The sequence below is a fragment of the Salmo salar genome, chromosome ssa06 (genome assembly GCF_905237065.1).
Source record: "Salmo salar chromosome ssa06, Ssal_v3.1, whole genome shotgun sequence".
NCBI lineage: Eukaryota > Metazoa > Chordata > Actinopteri > Salmoniformes > Salmonidae > Salmo > Salmo salar.
Window position 1 is genome coordinate 86829812 of NC_059447.1, and position 18593 is coordinate 86848404.

General features: G+C 46.6%; 1 protein-coding gene across 4 annotated transcripts in view; it reads left to right on the forward strand.

Moving 5' to 3' along the window:
- Nucleotides 1–18593, forward strand: part of sipa1l1 (signal-induced proliferation-associated 1 like 1) — a 295071-nt gene that overhangs the window by 74310 nt on the left and 202168 nt on the right. For all 4 annotated transcript variants that reach the window (XR_006770346.1, XM_045721113.1, XM_045721112.1 and 1 more), the window contains one exon: nt 16348–16407. The gene's annotated coding sequence lies outside the window, so the exon portion shown is untranslated. The remainder of the gene's footprint in view (nt 1–16347; nt 16408–18593) is intronic.

The window sequence follows — 18593 nt, forward strand, 5'->3', positions numbered from 1 at the left end:
GGTGTCCACTTCACCAACAAAATATCATCGTCCAAACACACCAAGACAGTTGTGAAGAGGGCACGAAAACACTTTTTCCCCCTCAGGAGACTGAAAAGATTTGGCATGGGTCCCCAGATCCTCAAACAGTTCTACAGCTGCACCATCGAGAGCATCCTCACCGATTGCATCACCGCCTGGTATGGCAACCTCGGCATCAGACCGTAAGGCGTTAGAGGGTAGTGCGTACGGCCCAGTACATCACTGGGGCCAAGCTTCCTGACATCCAGGACCTCTATACCAGGCGGTGTCAGAGGAAGGCCCCAAAAATGGTCATAGACTGTTCTCTCTGCTACCGCACGGCAAGTGATACAGGAGCGCCAAGTCTAGGTCCATAAGGCTCCTTAACAGCTTCTACCCTCAACCCATAAGACTACTGAACAATTAATCGAATGGCCACCCAGACTATTTACATTGACCCCCCCCCCATTTGATTTTTACACTGCTGCGACTTGCTGTTTATTTTCTCTGCGTAGTCACTTTATACCTACCTACATGTACAAATTACCTCGACTAACCTAGTGTCTTTCTCTAGTCTCTCTCTCTCTCTAGTCTCTCTCTCTAGTCTCTCTCACTCTCTCTCTAGTCTCTCTCACTCTCTCTCTAGTCTCTCTCACTCTCTCTCTAGTCTCTCTCACTCTCTCTCTAGTCTCTCTCACTCTCTCTCTAGTCTCTCTAGTGTCTTTCTCTAGTCTCTCTCTCTAGTCTCTCTCTCTCTAGTCTCTCTCTCTAGTGTCTTTCTCTAGTCTCTCTCTCTAGTCTCTCACTCTCTCTCTAGTCTCTCACTCTCTCTCTAGTCTCTCTAGTGTCTTTCTCTAGTCTCTCTCTCTAGTCTCTCTCTCTCTAGTCTCTCTCACTCTCTCTCTAGTCTCTCTCTCTAGTCTCTCTCTCTAGTCTCTCTCTCTCTAGTCTCTCTCTCTCTCTAGTCTCTCTCTCTCTAGTCTCTCTAGTCTCTCTCTCTCTAGTCTCTCTCTCTCTAGTCTCTCTCTCTCTAGTCTCTCTCTCTCTAGTCTCTCTCTCTCTCTCTCTCTCTAGTCTCTCTCACTCTCTCTAGTGTCTTTCTCTAGTCTCTCTAGTCTCTCTCTCTAGTCTCTCTCACTCTCTCTCTCGTCTCTCTAGTGTCTTTCTCTAGTCTCTCTCTAGTCTCTCTCTCTCTCTAGTCTCTCTCTCTAGTCTCTCTCTCTCTCTCTCTTTAGTCTCTCTCTCTAGTCTCTCTCTCTCTCTCTCTAGTCTCTCTCTCTCTAGTCTCTCTCTCTAGTCTCTCTCTCTCTCTCTTTCTCTCTCTCTCTTTCTCTCTAGTCTCTCTCTCTCTAGTCTCTCTCTCTCTCTAGTCTCTCTCTCTCTAGTCTCTCTCTAGTCTCTCTCTCTAGTCTCTCTAGTGTCTTTCTCTAGTCTCTCTCTAGTCTCTCTCTCTCTAGTCTCTCTCACTCTCTCTCTAGTCTCTCTAGTGTCTTTCTCTAGTCTCTCTCTAGTCTCTCTCACTCTCTCTCTCTAGTCTCTCTAGTGTCTTTCTCTAGTCTCTCTCTCTCTCTAGTCTCTCTCTCTAGTCTCTCTCTCTCTCTCTCTAGTCTCTCTAGTGTCTTTCTCTAGTCTCTCTCTCTAGTCTCTCTCTCTAGTCTCTCTCTCTAGTCTCTCCCTCTCTCTAGTCTCTCTCTCTCTCTAGTCTCTCTCTCTCTAGTCTCTCTCTCTCTCTCTCTAGTCTCTCTCACTCTCTCTCTAGTCTCTCTAGTGTCTTTCTCTAGTCTCTCTCTAGTCTCTCTCTCTCTCTCTCTAGTCTCTCTAGTCTCTCTCTCTCTAGTCTCTCTCTCTCTAGTCTCTCTCTCTCTAGTCTCTCTCTCTCTAGTCTCTCTCTCTCTAGTCTCTCTCTCTCTCTCTCTCTCTCTAGTCTCTCTCACTCTCTCTCTAGTGTCTTTCTCTAGTCTCTCTAGTCTCTCTCTCTAGTCTCTCTCACTCTCTCTCTCGTCTCTCTAGTGTCTTTCTCTAGTCTCTCTCTAGTGTCTTTCTCTAGTCTCTCTCTAGTCTCTCTAGTCTCTCTCTAGTCTCTCTCTCTCTCTAGTCTCTCTCTCTAGTCTCTCTCTCTCTCTCTCTAGTCTCTCTCTCTAGTCTCTCTCTCTCTCTCTCTCTCTCTTTCTCTCTAGTCTCTCTCTCTCTAGTCTCTCTCTCTCTCTAGTCTCTCTCTCTCTAGTCTCTCTCTAGTCTCTCTCTCTAGTCTCTCTAGTGTCTTTCTCTAGTCTCTCTCTAGTCTCTCTCACTCTCTCTCTCTAGTCTCTCTAGTGTCTTTCTCTAGTCTCTCTCTCTAGTCTCTCTCTCTAGTCTCTCTCTCTCTCTAGTCTCTCTAGTGTCTTTCTCTAGTCTCTCTCTCTAGTCTCTCCCTCTCTCTAGTCTCTCTCTCTCTAGTCTCTCTAGTGTCTTTCTCTAGTCTCTCTCTCTAGTCTCTCACTCTCTCTCTCTAGTCTCTCTAGTGTCTTTCTCTAGTCTCTCTCTCTAGTCTCTCTCTCTCTCTCTCTCTCTAGTCTCTCTAGTGTCTTTCTCTAGTCTCTCTCTCTAGTCTCTCTCTCTCTCTCTCTCTCTCTCTCTCTAGTCTCTCTCTCTCTAGTCTCTCTCTCTCTCTAGTCTCTCTCACTCTCTCTCTAGTCTCTCTAGTGTCTTTCTCTAGTCTCTCTCTAGTCTCTCTCTCTCTCTCTCTAGTCTCTCTCTCTCTAGTCTCTCTCACTCTCTCTCTAGTCTCTCTAGTGTCTTTCTCTAGTCTCTCTCTAGTCTCTCTCACTCTCTCTCTAGTCTCTCTAGTGTCTTTCTCTAGTCTCTCTCTCTAGTCTCTCTCACTCTCTCTCTCTAGTCTCTCTAGTGTCTTTCTCTAGTCTCTCTCTCTAGTCTCTCTCACTCTCTCTCTCTAGTCTCTCTAGTGTCTTTCTCTAGTCTCTCTCTCTCTAGTCTCTCTCTCTCTCTAGTCTCTCTCTCTCTAGTCTCTCTAGTGTCTTTCTCTAGTCTCTCTCTAGTCTCTCTCTAGTCTCTCTAGTGTCTTTCTCTAGTCTCTCTCTCTCTAGTCTCTCTCTCTCTCTCTCTAGTCTCTCTCTCTCTCTCTCTAGTCTCTCTAGTGTCTTTCTCTAGTCTCTCTCTCTAGTCTCTCTCTCGTCTCTCTCTAGTGTCTTTCTCTAGTCTCTCTCTCTTGTCTCTCTCTAGTGTCTTTCTCTAGTCTCTCTCTCTCTTGTCTCTCTCTAGTGTCTTTCTCTAGTCTCTCTCTAGTCTCTCTCTAGTGTCTTTCTCTAGTCTCTCTCTCTAGTCTCTCTCTCTAGTCTCTCTCTCTCTCTCTCTCTCTAGTCTCTCTAGTGTCTTTCTCTAGTCTCTCTCTCTAGTCTCTCTCTCTAGTCTCTCTCTCTCTCTCTCTAGTCTCTCTAGTGTCTTTCTCTAGTCTCTCTCTCTAGTCTCTCTCTCGTCTCTCTCTAGTGTCTTTCTCTAGTCTCTCTCTCTTGTCTCTCTCTAGTGTCTTTCTCTAGTCTCTCTCTCTCTTGTCTCTCTCTAGTGTCTTTCTCTAGTCTCTCTCTAGTCTCTCTCTAGTGTCTTTCTCTAGTCTCTCTCTAGTCTCTCTCTAGTGTCTTTCTCTCTAGTCTCTCTCTAGTCTCTCTCTAGTGTCTTTCTCTAGTCTCTCTCTCTAGTCTCTCTCTCTAGTCTCTCTCTAGTGTCTTTCTCTAGTCTCTCTCTCTTGTCTCTCTCTAGTGTCTTTCTCTAGTTTCTCTCTCTCTTGTCTCTCTCTTTCTCTAGTCTCTCTCTAGTCTCTCTCTAGTGTCTTTCTCTCCTGTCTCTCTCTAGTCTCTCTCTCTAGTTGCGAAACTGTATTGGAAGAGATCATAACGAAAGTGTTAATCAATTCTACATAAACCTGTTTGAAACAATATTAGAATTATTGTTGATTACCTAAGCAATGTTATCCATTCCAAATGACCTGAGGAATCTAATAGGTTATGATGTCTCTCTCTAGTCTCTCTCTCTCTAGTCTCTCTCTCTCTCTAGTCTCTCTCTCTAGTCTCTCTCTCTCTCTAGTCTCTCTCACTCCTACTCCTGGTTATGGTTGAAGCCTTCTGGAGCTTTCTGCTCCTGTCCTCTACTGGCCTCTGGGATGTGGAGTTCTGCCCAGCTCAGGCTGTGTTTGTGTGCGTTTCTTTATTGTTGTGCTTTTGTGTCTTGAATCCTGGCCTTTCTTCTCAGCATGCATCATACAAGGCAGATGTTGCCTATTTTTATATTCCGTTAAAAGAAATGTGTTGATTTTACTCTAAGCAGAAACTGAATGCAGTCCTTAACAGTCTTGGCATTTCGTACAGCGTCTGATGAAAGGAGGTGGTGAGGAGGTGGTTGAATTTATGAAAGCATGCAGAGGGAGAGAGGGAGAAGGGGAGAGGGAGAAGGGGAGAGGGAGAGAAGGAGAAGGTGGCAGACAGAACAGAAGAGGTGACGTTGTAGAAGTATTTAGAAGGTGTTAATGACTCTCTCAGGTTCAGGAGTTCCTCACACAAAAGAGAAATGTTTGTGTTCTCATTCTCATTTCTATTTAATGGCTTCAGTTTGCTGAGTTCCCTCGCGTGTGTGTGTGTGTGTGTGTGTGTGTGTGTGTGTGTGTGTGTGTGTGTGTGTGTGTGTGTGTGTGTGTGTGTGTGTTGAGATGAGTTGAGTTGTCTAACAGCCTGGTAATAGCTTGACACAATGATTCAGTCAGTAGATATATTTTGGGGATGGTTCTAGTCGTTGTCTCTTTCAGCCCATGAACAGAAGAATGGCGGTGAAATTTAGCTCTTGTGTGAGCGGGTATAGAAAGAGGCTTCCATCAGAGTACCTATGATTAGACCAGAAGAGGATAAAGGGTCTCATTGTGGAGGGGTATTTCCATTCTCTGTCTCTCACACAGAGGCCAGGGCTGACAGAGAGACTTTATTAGTCGTATGAACAGGATACACATGGTATAATACAGGAAGGCACAATTTATAGTCCTGTATTTACACATGTTTTGGGGAAGGGGAGTATTTAGGGATCATAGTAAGAGTCTGGTAGGAGCAGTTGTGATGTGTGTATTAGTGTTGTCACGATGCCAGAATTTTGACTTCGATACCAGGTTTAGTATTCCAATACTGGATACCAGAACGATACCACGGCACCAAAGTCCCAGAATGGCACTGGATCCTGACAGTAACTCAGCTACTGTTCTGTTCACTGGATCCAGACAGAAACTCTGCTACTGCTCTGTTCACTGGATCCAGACAGAATCTCTGCTACTGCTCTGTTCACTGCATCCAGACAAACTCAGCTACTGCTCTGTTCACTGGATCCAGACAGATAAACTCAGCTACTGTTCTGTTCACTGGATCAAGAAAAAACTCTGCTACTGTTCTGTTCACTGGATCCAGACAGAAACTCTGCTACTGCTCTGTTCACTGGATCCAGATAAACTCTGCTACTGCTCTGTTCACTGGATCCAGACAGATAAACTCTGCTACTGTTCTGTTCACTGGATCCAGACAGATAAACTCAGCTACTGCTCTGTTCACTGGATCAAGAAAAAACTCAGCTACTGTTCTGTTCACTGTATCCAGACAGATAAACTCAACTACTGCTCTGTTCAATCGGTGACCATCTTTTGAATTCAGCAACATTTACATTCTATATATATTTTTTTGATGTATTTTTTTTTTAAGACAGCCGTGTATGAGTTAATGAATCAATCATACAATGAATTTGACTTTCTTTTTTTATCAATCTAACAAAAATGTATTTGAATGGTCTTTCTCTATTGATAAACTAGGCCTATTCACAATACAGATGAGCACATATTCAATAGGAGTGTGTGCATGCACTTTGGTATTTAGTAGTTTATTAGGATCCGCATTAGCTGTTGTGGAAGATGCAACGGCTCTTCCTGGGGTCCACACAGATCATTAAACATGACTTAATACAGGACAGAACTACACACGTTTTAAAAACGGCACACGTAGCCTACATATCAATACATACACACAAACTATCTAGGTCCAATACGGGAGCGGTGTTGTCATGAGGTGTTGCTTCATCTGTTTTATGAAACCAGGTTTTCTGTTCACTTGAACAATATGAGATGGAAGGAAGTTCCATGCAATAATGCCTCTATGTGATACTGTACGCTTTCTTGAGCCTGTTCTGGATTTGGGAACTGTGTAAAGACCCCTGGTGGCATGTCTGGTGGGGTAAGATTACAGGCACTGGTTACAGTGAGAAGCTTCCTCTTGAGGGGACAGCTTGATGAAAACCAGTCAATATTCAGGTACCTAAGAAAGTAGACCTCTCTGTTTACATCACATACACTATCAAACATTTCACACATTATTTAGATACTGACCATTTACACTTGGTGGCCTATAGCAACACCCCACAATAATAGGTTTTAGATGAGGCAGGTGAACCTGCAGCCATAGTACTTCAATAACATTTGACATGAGAGCTTCTCTAATTATCTCTATCTCTCTCTCTGCCTGAGACGAAGTGAGGGAATTGGTATTTTCCTGACAACTCTAGGACAGGCCAGGCTGAAGCAGACTGTGAGAGCAGAACAGCAGCTGTAGAACTAACCGTGTGGATTTCTCCTTCCTGTCAGGCTGCAGCAGGACTATGGCTTTAACAGGGCTCTCTCTCTCTCATATATATATTTATATATATATCTATCCCCATCTCTGCCTGTGGAAGTAATGGAATGCATCAGACCTCTCTCATATATATATATATATATATATATATATATATATATATATATATATACTGCTCAAAAAAATAAAGGGAACACTTAAACAACACAATGTAACTCCAAGTCAATCACACTTCTCTGAAATCAGACTGTCCACTTAGGAAGCAACACTGATTGACAATACATTTCACATGCTGTTGTGCAAATGGAATAGACAACAGATGGAAATTATAGGCAATTAGCAAGACACCCCCAATAAATGAGTGGTTCTGCAGGTGGTAACCACAGACCACTTCTCAGTTCTTATGCTTCCTGGCTGATGTTTTGGTCACTTTTGAATGCTGGCAGTGCTTTCACTCTAGTGGTAGCATGAGACGGAGTCTACAACCCACACAAGTGGCTCAGGTAGTGCAGCTCATCCAGGATGGCACATCAATGCGAGCTGTGGCAAGAAGGTTTGCTGTGTCTGTCAGCGTAGTGTCCAGAGCATGGAGGCGCTACCAGGAGACAGGCCAGTACATCAGGAGACATGGAGGAGGCCGTAGGAGGGCAACAACCCAGCAGCAGGACCGCTACCTCCGCCTTTGTGCAAGGAGGAGCAGGAGGAGCACTACCAGAGCCCTGCAAAATGACCTCCAGCAGGCCACAAATGTGCATGTGTCTGCTCAAATGGTCAGAAACAGACTCCATGAGGGTGGTATGAGGGCCCGACGTCCACAGGTGGGGGTTGTGCTTACAGCCCAATACCGTGCAGGACGTTTGGCATTTGCCAGAGAACACCAAGATTGGCAAATTCGCCACTGGCGCCCTGTGCTCTTCACAGATGAAAGCAGGTTCACACTGAGCACGTGACAGACGTGACAGAGTCTGGAGGCGCCGTGGAGAACGTTCTGCTGCCTGCAACATCCTCCAGCATGACCGGTTTGGCGGTGGGTCAGTCATGGTGTGGGGTGGCATTTCTTTGGGGGGCCGCACAGCCCTCCATGTGCTCGCCAGAGGTAGCCTGACTGCCATTAGGTACCGAGATGAGATCCTCAGACCCCTTGTGAGACCATATGCTGGTGCGGTTGGCCCTGGGTTCCTCCTAATGCAAGACAATGCTAGACCTCATGTGGCTGGAGTGTGTCAGCAGTTCCTGCAAGAGGATGCATTGATGCTATGGACTGGCCCGCCCGTTCCCCAGACCTGAATCCAATTGAGCACATCTGGGACATCATGTCTCGCTCCATCCACCAACGCCACGTTGCACCACAGACTGTCCAGGAGTTGGCGGATGCTTTAGTCCAGGTCTGGGAGGAGATCCCTCAGGAGACCATCCACCACCTCATCAGGAGCATGCCCAGGCGTTGTAGGGAGGTCATACAGGCACGTGGAGTCCACACACACTACTGAGCCTCATTTTGACTTGTTTTAAGGACATTACATCAACGTTGGATCAGCCTGTAGTGTGGTTTTCCACTTTAATTTTGAGTGTGACTCCAAATCCAGACCTCCATGGGTTGATAAATTGGATTTCCATTGATTTATTTTTGTGTGATTTTGTTGTCAGCACATTCAACTATGTAAAGAAAAAAGTATTTAATAAGATTATTTCATTCATGGAAGGATGTGATCTAGGATGTGTTATTTTAGTGTTCCCTTTATTTTTTTGAGCAGTGATCTTTCTCTCTCTGCCTGTGGAAGTAATGGAAGGCATCAGACCTCTCTCAGGGTGATCTGTGTCTGACATACGTGGCTCTACTGCCTGGCGGTGCTCTGGCCCTAACCGTTCCCCTATTACATCCCCCTCGTTCACCTAATAGAGGGGAATCTACTGCCTGGCGGTGCTCTGGCCCTAACCGTTCCCCTATTACATCCCCCTCGTTCACCTAATAGAGGGGAATCTACTGCCTGGCGGTGCTCTGGCCCTAACCGTTCCCCTATTACATCCCCCTCGTTCACCTAATAGAGGGGAATCTACTGCCTGGCGGTGCTCTGGCCCTAACCGTTCCCCTATTACATCCCCCTCGTTCACCTAATAGAGGGGAATCTACTGCCTGGCGGTGCTCCGGCCCTAACCGTTCTCCTATTACATCCCCCTCGTTCACCTAATATCTCTATATATATATCTCTCTATATATCTCTATCTCTATAGAAGTTGAGCGAGGGGAATCTATTGCCTGGCGGTGCTCTGGCCCTAACCGTTCTCCTATTACATCCCCCTCGTTCACCTAATAGAGGGGAATCTACTGCCTGGCGGTGCTCTGGCCCTAACCGTTCTCCTATTACATCCCCCTCGTTCACCTAATAGAGGGGAATCTACTGCCTGGCGGTGCTCCGGCCCTAACCGTTCTCCTATTACATCCCCCTCGTTCACCTAATATCTCTATATATATATATCTCTCTATATATCTCTATCTCTATAGAAGTTGAGCGAGGGGAATCTACTGCCTGGCGGTGCTCTGGCCCTAACCGTTCTCCTATTACAACACATTCATGTGTTAGTTCACCTAAGTCTGATCTCTGTACGTCTCTCACGGTGGGGATCCCAATCATTAACCTGTAAAGTTGAGCGAGGGGGATTGAGCATGACTATGATAGAGGGATTATTCCTGTGTGAGACCCTCTAGGCCCTACCCTGTCCTGAAGCAAGCCTCTAGTCCCTACCCTGAAGCATCCCTCCAAGCCCTACCTTGTACCGAAGCAACCCTCTAGGCCCTACCCTGCCTTGAAGCAACCTCTACCCCCTACCCTGTACTGAAGCAACCCTCTAGTCCCTACCCCGAAGCAACCCTCTAGCCCCTACCCTGAAGCAACCCTTTAGGCCCTACCCTGATGCAACCCTCTAGCCCCTACCCTGAAGCAACCCTCGAGTCCCTACCCCGAAGCAACCCTCGAGTCCCTACCCCGAAGCAACCCTCTAGCCCCTACCCCGAAGCAACCCTCTAGCCCCTACCCCGAAGCAACCCTCTAGTCCCTACCCCGAAGCAACCCTCGAGTCCCTACCCCGAAGCAACCCTCTAGTCCCTACCCCGAAGCAACCCTCTAGTCCCTACCCCGAAGCAACCCTCTAGTCCCTACCCCGAAGCAACCCTCTGAGTCCCTACCCCCGAAGCAACCCTCGAGTCCCTACCCCGAAGCAACCCTCTAGTCCCTACCCCGAAGCAACCCTCTAGTCCCTACCCCGAAGCAACCCTCGAGTCCCTACCCCGAAGCAACCCTCGAGTCCCTACCCCGAAGCAACCCTCGAGTCCCTACCCCGAAGCAACCCTCGAGTCCCTACCCCGAAGCAACCCTCGAGTCCCTACCCCGAAGCAACCCTCGAGTCCCTACCCCGAAGCAACCCTCGAGTCCCTACCCCGAAGCAACCCTCGAGTCCCTACCCCGAAGCAACCCTCGAGTCCCTACCCCGAAGCAACCCTCTAGTCCCTACCCCGAAGCAACCCTCTAGTCCCTACCCCGAAGCAACCCTCGTGTCCCTACTCTGTCCTGAAGCAACCCTCGTGTCCCTACCCTGTCCTGAAGCAACCCTCTAGTCCCTACTCTGTCCTGAAGCAACCCTCTAGTCCCTACTCTGTCCTGAAGCAACCCTCTAGTCCCTACTCTGTCCTGAAGCAACCCTCTAGACCCTACTCTTCCCTACGTTGAGATAAGGAGTTGATTCAGTTCCTGGTGGTAGAAGCTCACTACTCCAGGTAACTGAACTATGTGGTAGGGGGGTAGGAGGTTGAGAGAGCGGTTGGTGCAGCATGGGGACATTAGCAAGAGGTTCAGCTGTACTGTAGGCTGTTGGTTGGTGACCAGAATGTGTGCTTTGTGGGAGGCCTGTTGTTTGTGTGTGTCACTCAAGAGAGAGAGAGTCCTGTGTTTTTTTAGGGGTGGAGGCTGGGATGCAGTTGAGGGTTTTAAAGAAGTCCGTGTGTGTGTGTGTGTGTGTGTGTGTGTGTGTGTGTGTGTGTGTGTGTGTGTGTGTGTGTGTGTGTGTGTGTGTGTGTGTGTGTGTGTGTGTGTGTGTGTGTGTGTGTGTGTGTGTGGTAGTGATATGACAAATGGAGAATTTTGCCTAATGTTTAAACTGCCAAATGTTATTCTCTCGGTTTTCTGTTAAAACTATAAGATATTTTTTAAATAAATTCCATGCCAATTTACAACGCAGAATAATGTTCTCATTACGTATGTATGACGCTAGGGCTGGGCGTTCTAGTTATATCTATCGCAACCCTTTACAGACACAACGCTGCTACGGTAACGGGTCCATAGCGACCATTGATACCCTTTTCAGACAGTAGAATTCTGTTCCGGAATAGAATGTTCAGCGTTGTTTCCCTGACAACAATAAATGTTGCTGATTGGTGTGCTGCTGTGTTGTTGTTTATGGTAGCTAGATGTGTTTTATTTCTACTAAATGTCTTGGTAAATCATTGTTAAATACAAACTTTAAACTCTTTTTTAATTTTTTTAGGAAGGAATGGTCTGTGTGCAGGAGGCACGCAGCAGCTCAATATTATTTGATTGACATTTCTGGTTGCCTAGTGATGGATTTAAGTCTGGCTTCAGAAGAGGCATTTCTTTACAGACAAGTTAAATGTCTGTTCATATCACAAGAGAAGGTTTTCGTGTCGGCATTTAAAAAAACGTAGTGTAACCTACCTTAACAGACAGACAAACATGCCGTATCCAGGATGCTTACAAGGGGCCACATTCCATTAAGTCTGAAAAGCCTGATCTGTACAGGCTACCGGTAGCCTGCTGTAATTTCATAAGGCAATAACGAAGAGTAGGCTACCCCGTGCTGGCAAGACTGGCCCGAAGTCACCGGTGCCATGAATAGGTTTGGATATTGTACGTGCAACACTGAAGACTTAACACACACTTACATTGTTAGGGAAGAGTGGGAGCTGGCAGGCCAGGGAGACTGGAAGGCGTGTTCATGTCATGCATGCTTTGCAATTTCACCAAATAGCCTCAAGTTCTCCTCTTCCTCTCTGGTTTTTATTTGAATTACCCAAATTCCCCAGGCCTTTAAACACAGACAATAATATGTTTTGTGATAACTGAACTGTAATTTGAATTAAGTGGGGGAGGGGGAGACAAAAAAATAAAAATACAATTCGGTTTGGGATTTTTCTTTAAGTTGGGATCCTTAACGTTATGTAAATGTTTTGAAGTTGTACTGTACACCGCTAGTGTTTACGCCAAGTCCCACCCCCCTGTATCACACAGACCAGCAGAGACACTAGACAAGCACTTGGATGGGTCTGTTGGTGTCTGAGAGAGTCAGTATGTGTGTGTTGTTTGGCCAGATGGTGGATCTGACTGGTTAAGGTAGAGGAATGACAGTAATGATAAACCTCCTCCGATCTCTAGATTCTAGTGGAAAAATATCTCTGTCTTAACTAACCGTAGCCTGGCAGGCTGGACCCATTATTTACTAGCCAGAACGTGGAGACTCATCTTCCAGGGTTTGGTTTGGGAACACCCAACATTCCTGCTGTTGTCCCTTGGTATTTCATCAGCATCATCATGCTCTGAATGACCAGGTGTGCGTGCGTGTGTGTGTGCGTGCGTGCGTGCGTGCGTGTGTGTGTGTGTGTGTGTGTGTGTGTTGGTATGCTTCAGCGTCAGACAGGCAGTCTGTTGCTGCCCCAGCACACCACAGGAAACACACACTCACATTGGAGAGGAAATTAGTGTGTGATAACATCTGCCAGTGTCCTGTTACAGTGTGTGATGGCGGCTGCCAGTGTCCTGTTACAGTGTGTGTGATGGCGGCTGCCAGTGTCCTGTTACAGTGTGTGTGATGCGTGTTATGGCGGCTGCCAGTGTCCTGTTAAGTGTGTGTGATAAATGGTTGTGATGGCGGCTGCCAGTGTCCTGTTACAGCGTGTGTGATGGAGGTTGCCAGTGTCCTGTTACAGTGTGTGTGATATCATCTGCCAGTGTCCTGTTACAGTGTGTGTGATGGCGGCTGCCAGTGTCCTGTTACAGTGTGTGTGATGGCGGCTGCCAGTGTCCTGTTACAGTGTGTGTGATAACATCTGCCAGTGTCCTGTTAGTGTGTGTGATAACATCTGCCAGTGTCCTGTTACAGTGTGTGTGATGGCGGCTGCCAGTGTCCTGTTACAGTGTGTGTGATAACATCTGCCAGTGTCCTGTTAGTGTGTGTGATGGCGGCTGCCAGTGTCCTGTTACAGCGTGTGTGATGGAGGTTGCCAGTGTCCTGTTACAGTGTGTGTGATAACATCTGCCAGTGTCCTGTTACAGTGTGTGTGATGGCGGCTGCCAGTGTCCTGTTAGTGTGTGTGATGGCGGCTGCCAGTGTCCTGTTACAGTGTGTGTGATAACATCTGCCAGTGTCCTGTTAGTGTGTGTGATAACATCTGCCAGTGTCCTGTTACAGTGTGTGTGATGGCGGCTGCCAGTGTCCTGTTACAGTGTGTGTGATAACATCTGCCAGTGTCCTGTTAGTGTGTGTGATGGCGGCTGCCAGTGTCCTGTTACAGCGTGTGTGATGGAGGTTGCCAGTGTCCTGTTACAGTGTGTGTGATAACATCTGCCAGTGTCCTGTTACAGTGTGTGTGATGGCGGCTGCCAGTGTCCTGTTACAGTGTGTGTGATGGCGGCTGCCAGTGTCCTGTTACAGTGTGTGTGATGGCGGCTGCCAGTGTCCTGTTACAGTGTGTGTGATGGCGGCTGCCAGTGTCCTGTTAAAGTGTGTGTGATAACATCTGCCAGTGTCCTGTTAGTGTGTGTGATGGCGGCTGCCAGTGTCCTGTTACAGCGTGTGTGATGGAGGTTGCCAGTGTCCTGTTACAGTGTGTGTGATAACATCTGCCAGTGTCCTGTTACAGTGTGTGTGATGGCGGCTGCCAGTGTCCTGTTACAGTGTGTGTGATGGCGGCTGCCAGTGTCCTGTTACAGTGTGTGTGATAACATCTGCCAGTGTCCTGTTAGTGTGTGTGATAACATCTGCCAGTGTCCTGTTACAGTGTGTGTGATGGCGGCTGCCAGTGTCCTGTTACAGTGTGTGTGATAACATCTGCCAGTGTCCTGTTAGTGTGTGTGATGGCGGCTGCCAGTGTCCTGTTACAGCGTGTGTGATGGAGGTTGCCAGTGTCCTGTTACAGTGTGTGTGATAACATCTGCCAGTGTCCTGTTACAGTGTGTGTGATGGCGGCTGCCAGTGTCCTGTTACAGTGTGTGTGATGGCGGCTGCCAGTGTCCTGTTACAGTGTGTGTGATGGAGGCTGCCAGTGTCCTGTTACAGTGTGTGTGATAATATCTGCCAGTGTCCTGTTACAGTGTGTGTGATGGCGGCTGCCAGTGTCCTGTTACAGTGTGTGTAATGGCGGCTGCCAGTGTCCTGTTACAGTGTGCGTGATAACATCTGCCAGTGTCCTGTTAGTGTGTGTGATGGAGGCTGCCAGTGTCCTGTTACAGTGTGTGTGATTAACATCTGCCAGTGTCCTGTTACAGTGTGTGTGATGGCGGCTGCCAGTGTCCTGTTACAGTGTGTGTGATGGATGCTGCCAGTGTCCTGTTACAGTGTGTGTGATAACATCTGCCAGTGTCCTGTTAGTGTGTGATGGCGGCTGCCAGTGTCCTGTTACAGTGTGTGTGATGGCGGCTGCCAGTGTCCTGTTACAGTGTGTGTGATGGCGGCTGCCAGTGTCCTGTTAGTGTGTGTGATGGCGGCTGCCAGTGTCCTGTTAGTGTGTGTGATGGCGGCTGCCAGTGTCCTGTTACAGTCTGTGTGATGGCGGCTGCCAGTGTCCTGTTACAGTGTGTGTGATGGCGGCTGCCAGTGTCCTGTTACAGTGTGTGTGATTAACATCTGCCAGTGTCCTGTTACAGTGTGTGTGATAACATCTGCCAGTGTCCTGTGTCAATGTGCACACATGTCCATGTGTAACTTTGTAATAATAACTTTCACTACTATAAGGACTTAGTTTAGAGTAGTGATGTGACATATTGAACATTTTTGTTACGTTTGAACTGCCATTTTTTAATTGGTTTTCTGTGAAAACGATAAGAAGAAAAGATAATCAATTCCAGGTGAATACACATTGCCCTTCTGCCCGGTTTGGGTCTCACCGTGCGCCCCTTTCAGATGTACCTGTACTACCATTACTGTCCCTCAATTCACCTCCTTCTCATTTAACTTCTCAAAGTATTGCCATACAGGACTTTGCTGCTGTCGCTGGCCTTTCTCTGACATTTTTAAGACCTCTGATTTTTAAAACAATCCCCATCCCAGCATCCCCTGCTGTCTGGATCTCTAGCTGTTAGAGCCTCCCCAGATGTGTGTGTGTGTAGGAGGTAGAACTATATCTGTGTCCAGAGCCTAATGGATCCTCTTGGAAAGCCCTATCGGGGAGGTAGAACTATGTCTGTGTCCAGAGCCTAATGGATCCTCTTGGAAAGCCCTATCGGGGAAGTAGAACTATATCTGTGTCCAGAGCCTAATGGATCCTCTTGGAAAGCCCTATCGGGGAAGTAGAACTATATCTGTGTCCAGAGCCTAATGGATCCTCTTGGAAAGCCCTATCGGGGAGGTAGAACTATGTCTGTGTCCAGAGCCTAATGGATCCTCTTGGAAAGCCCTATCGGGGAGGTAGAAGGGGAAGGAGAGAGTGGGTTGGAGGTGAGTCTGGACGTTTAAAGACTGATGGCAGATGCCTGGGTACACAGGGGAGATACTAGGGTTGGTTTAATACTACCCATAGTAGGACTAACCAACCCTCATTAACCGGTTAACAAACGGTTCGATTTCTTTGTTCCCCCCCAAACAGTAAAATGACGTGACCAACAGAAAATACTATGCACGCATACAAGGAACGGAAATGTTTCATTAACAAACATGCAACAATAGGAAGAAGCCTGTCATCTTAAAGTCAAAAGGCTATATAGTCTGTTATTGAACAGCTCTCCCCCTTCTCCCTCCCCCTCTTTCACTCCTGAGGAACTCTTTCTCTCGGGCCATATTGGTTACTTGAGCAACGTCCCTCAGGCTCCGTCCCCCCACCCCCAGTCCCCCCCCTCTGGGTTTTCAGGCAGTGGTATTATTTTGGGATGTGCTATTTTGCTACGTTTTTCTCATTTTAGTTCTGCCCTGTCCTCCAAGTTGACTCTCACATGGTGTCTGTCTGTCAGAACTTGGTCGTGTCGGGCCATGTGTGTCTGCTGTTGGGTGGAACTTCAGACCCACTAGGTGACTTAATGCTAGCCTGTGCTCAGTCCCAAATGACAAACTTTTCCCTACATAGTGCACTACCCATAGGACTCTGGTGAAAAGTAACACACCATTTGGGAAACGATTAGTTTTTAATGCTCTGTAGACAATTCCTATGGTCATTGAAATGCCAAAACATGGCCGTAGGAGTTGGCAAGAGAGCAAAAACACATCTGAGATCAGGCTAGATATGATTCATGGATGTTTTGGGTTGGTTTGGACAGATGGATGGCTAGATAGTTTTTGATTTGGTTGGACAAATGCAGGCATGTTTTCGATTGGTTGGATGCATGTCCAGAATGCTGAAGAGAAAAGATTGCTGTGACGTTCTCCCATAATGACATATTGTTTTAGTTCCTGATTTGATCCTGAAATGTCCCTCCTTTTCCTCCAGATCATCCTGAGAGACTGACACACACAGGACAGGAGAATGTACCAGACACTGACACCTTTTGTAAGTAGGCTTCAACGTTCCTTTAAAGGTTTTAGCCAATGTTTCTATGACATTGCTTTTTATGACTGACTGTTAAAGAGATTGTTTATGACTGACTGTTCAAGGGATTGTTTATGACTGACTGTTCAAGGGATTGTTTATGACTGACTGTTCAAGGGATTGTTTATGACTGACTGTTCAAGGGATTGTTTATGACTGACTGTTCAAGGGGTTGTTTATGACTGACCGTTCAAGGGGTTGTTTATGACTGACCGTTCAAGGGATTGTTTATGACTGACTGTTCAAGGGATTGTTTATGACTGACTGTTAAAGGGATTGTTTATGACTGACTGTTAAAGGGATTGTTTATGACTGACTGTTAAAGGGATTGTTTATGACTGACTGTTAAAGGGATTGTTTATGACTGACTGTTAAAGTTATTGTTCTCATAAACGATCCCTTTATGCGGTTCTCTGAGCAGGGTTTTAAATTCACTGTAGATTCTAGCACTGGGCCGCAGGTAGCCTAGCAGTTAAGAGAGTTGGGCCCGAAAGGTCACTGTTCACCTAGTCGGCTCGGGGATTCAAACCAATCTGTCAATGTGCCCTTGAGCTAGAGAACCAAGTCATTAGAGCACTTAACTTTAATTGCTCCTGTAAGTGGCTCTGGATAAGAGCATCTGCTAAATGACTCAAATGTTAAATGGTTGGTTGTCAAGGATACTGCTGTGCTGTTCTGTTTCCTCTGGCATGGTAGTTGGTGTTCGAAGAGTTCTATTTCCTATCTTGGAGGTGTGTTATTATGTGAAGTAAACAGAGTTATTTTTATTTTATTAGAGATTGTGCCTCTGTATTGTATTTAAATCCAGTAATAACTAGTATAAAGGAAAGGTGAGCTATTGAGAATTTTCCCATCTACCCAAATGGCTGTTAGATGTCCTCTCTCCCTCCACTCAACCACTTCAGAACCAACCATTTTTCATCTCAGCAGAACAGAACAGCTTTTACAAAGACTCATGGGGCTTTCAGAACAATAACACTTGTGTTTTACGGGAGGAAAGTAGTGAGTAGGCGACTCTCATCTTCTCTTATCAAGGTAGAATAGGATGTAGTGTTCCTAACAAACGCTATCCTCCTCCTCCTCCTCCTCCTCCTCCCAGCTTTGCTGTAGCTGCTGTCTCCGGAAAGCTGCTATCCTTCTCCTCCTACTCACCCTGTACTCTAAATTGGAAGCAGAGAGAGACGGAGAAAGACGGAGTAGGGAAAGTAGGTGACATGGGGAATTGTAGAATAAACAACATGAGCACACCCATACATATTGTTTTGTGTGGAGGTGCTGACTAACTGCTGATAAACTATCAAAATAGAGAGAGTCGCACACTCTAAATATAACCTCAGTCATTTATTGGATAAATCACCAACGTTTCGGCATCACTGTGCCTTCTTCATGGTAATGTCATGAATACTTCAACCAGGTCATGTAGACAAACTAATTGCGCTGTTTTTCTACATTACCTGGTTCAAGTATTCATGACATTACCGTGAAGAAGGCACAGTGATGCCGAAACGTTGGTGATTTATCCAATAAATGACTGGGAATGGGAAATGGTGCTAATGTTTTTCTTAATTAAGTGGGGTTAAAATATGAAGCATCATTCAGGTCTACAAACAGACACTGATAACAGTGGAAGAACCTAGATGAGCATTCTGGGTCCTCTGTATAATGTGTTTATCACAGGCAACATGGACGTAGGATGAAATGTAGATTTACAGCTGGGTTATCTTTTCATTCTCCTTCCTGAGAGAGTGGACAGCTACACAGAGCCATTATTCTGCTGAACACTGTGATTAGGGCTTGTCTAGCGTGACACACTGCTCTTCCTGCCTTTCGCTAGCCTCTAACCGGGGGGTAATGAGAAGGCTTTCACATGAGCCTGGTCCTGGTGACAGTGTCTGTGTGTGTTCAGACTACAGAATGCCTTTTGAGTTAGTCACACAGACTGACAGCTGGGAGAATGGATGTTTTTTGACAGGTGTGTGTCTTTTGGAAGAGAGGGGATGGGAGACGAGTTCCAGGAGTTAATGGGATCAACCTGGAGCCCAAGTGCATTGTGGTTAACCACAGGCTGGAAGGTGTTTGGACCTCACGTCCATCAGACCACTCATACATTTAAAACCCAGGTTTCTAGCCCAGGAGGTACTGCAGGG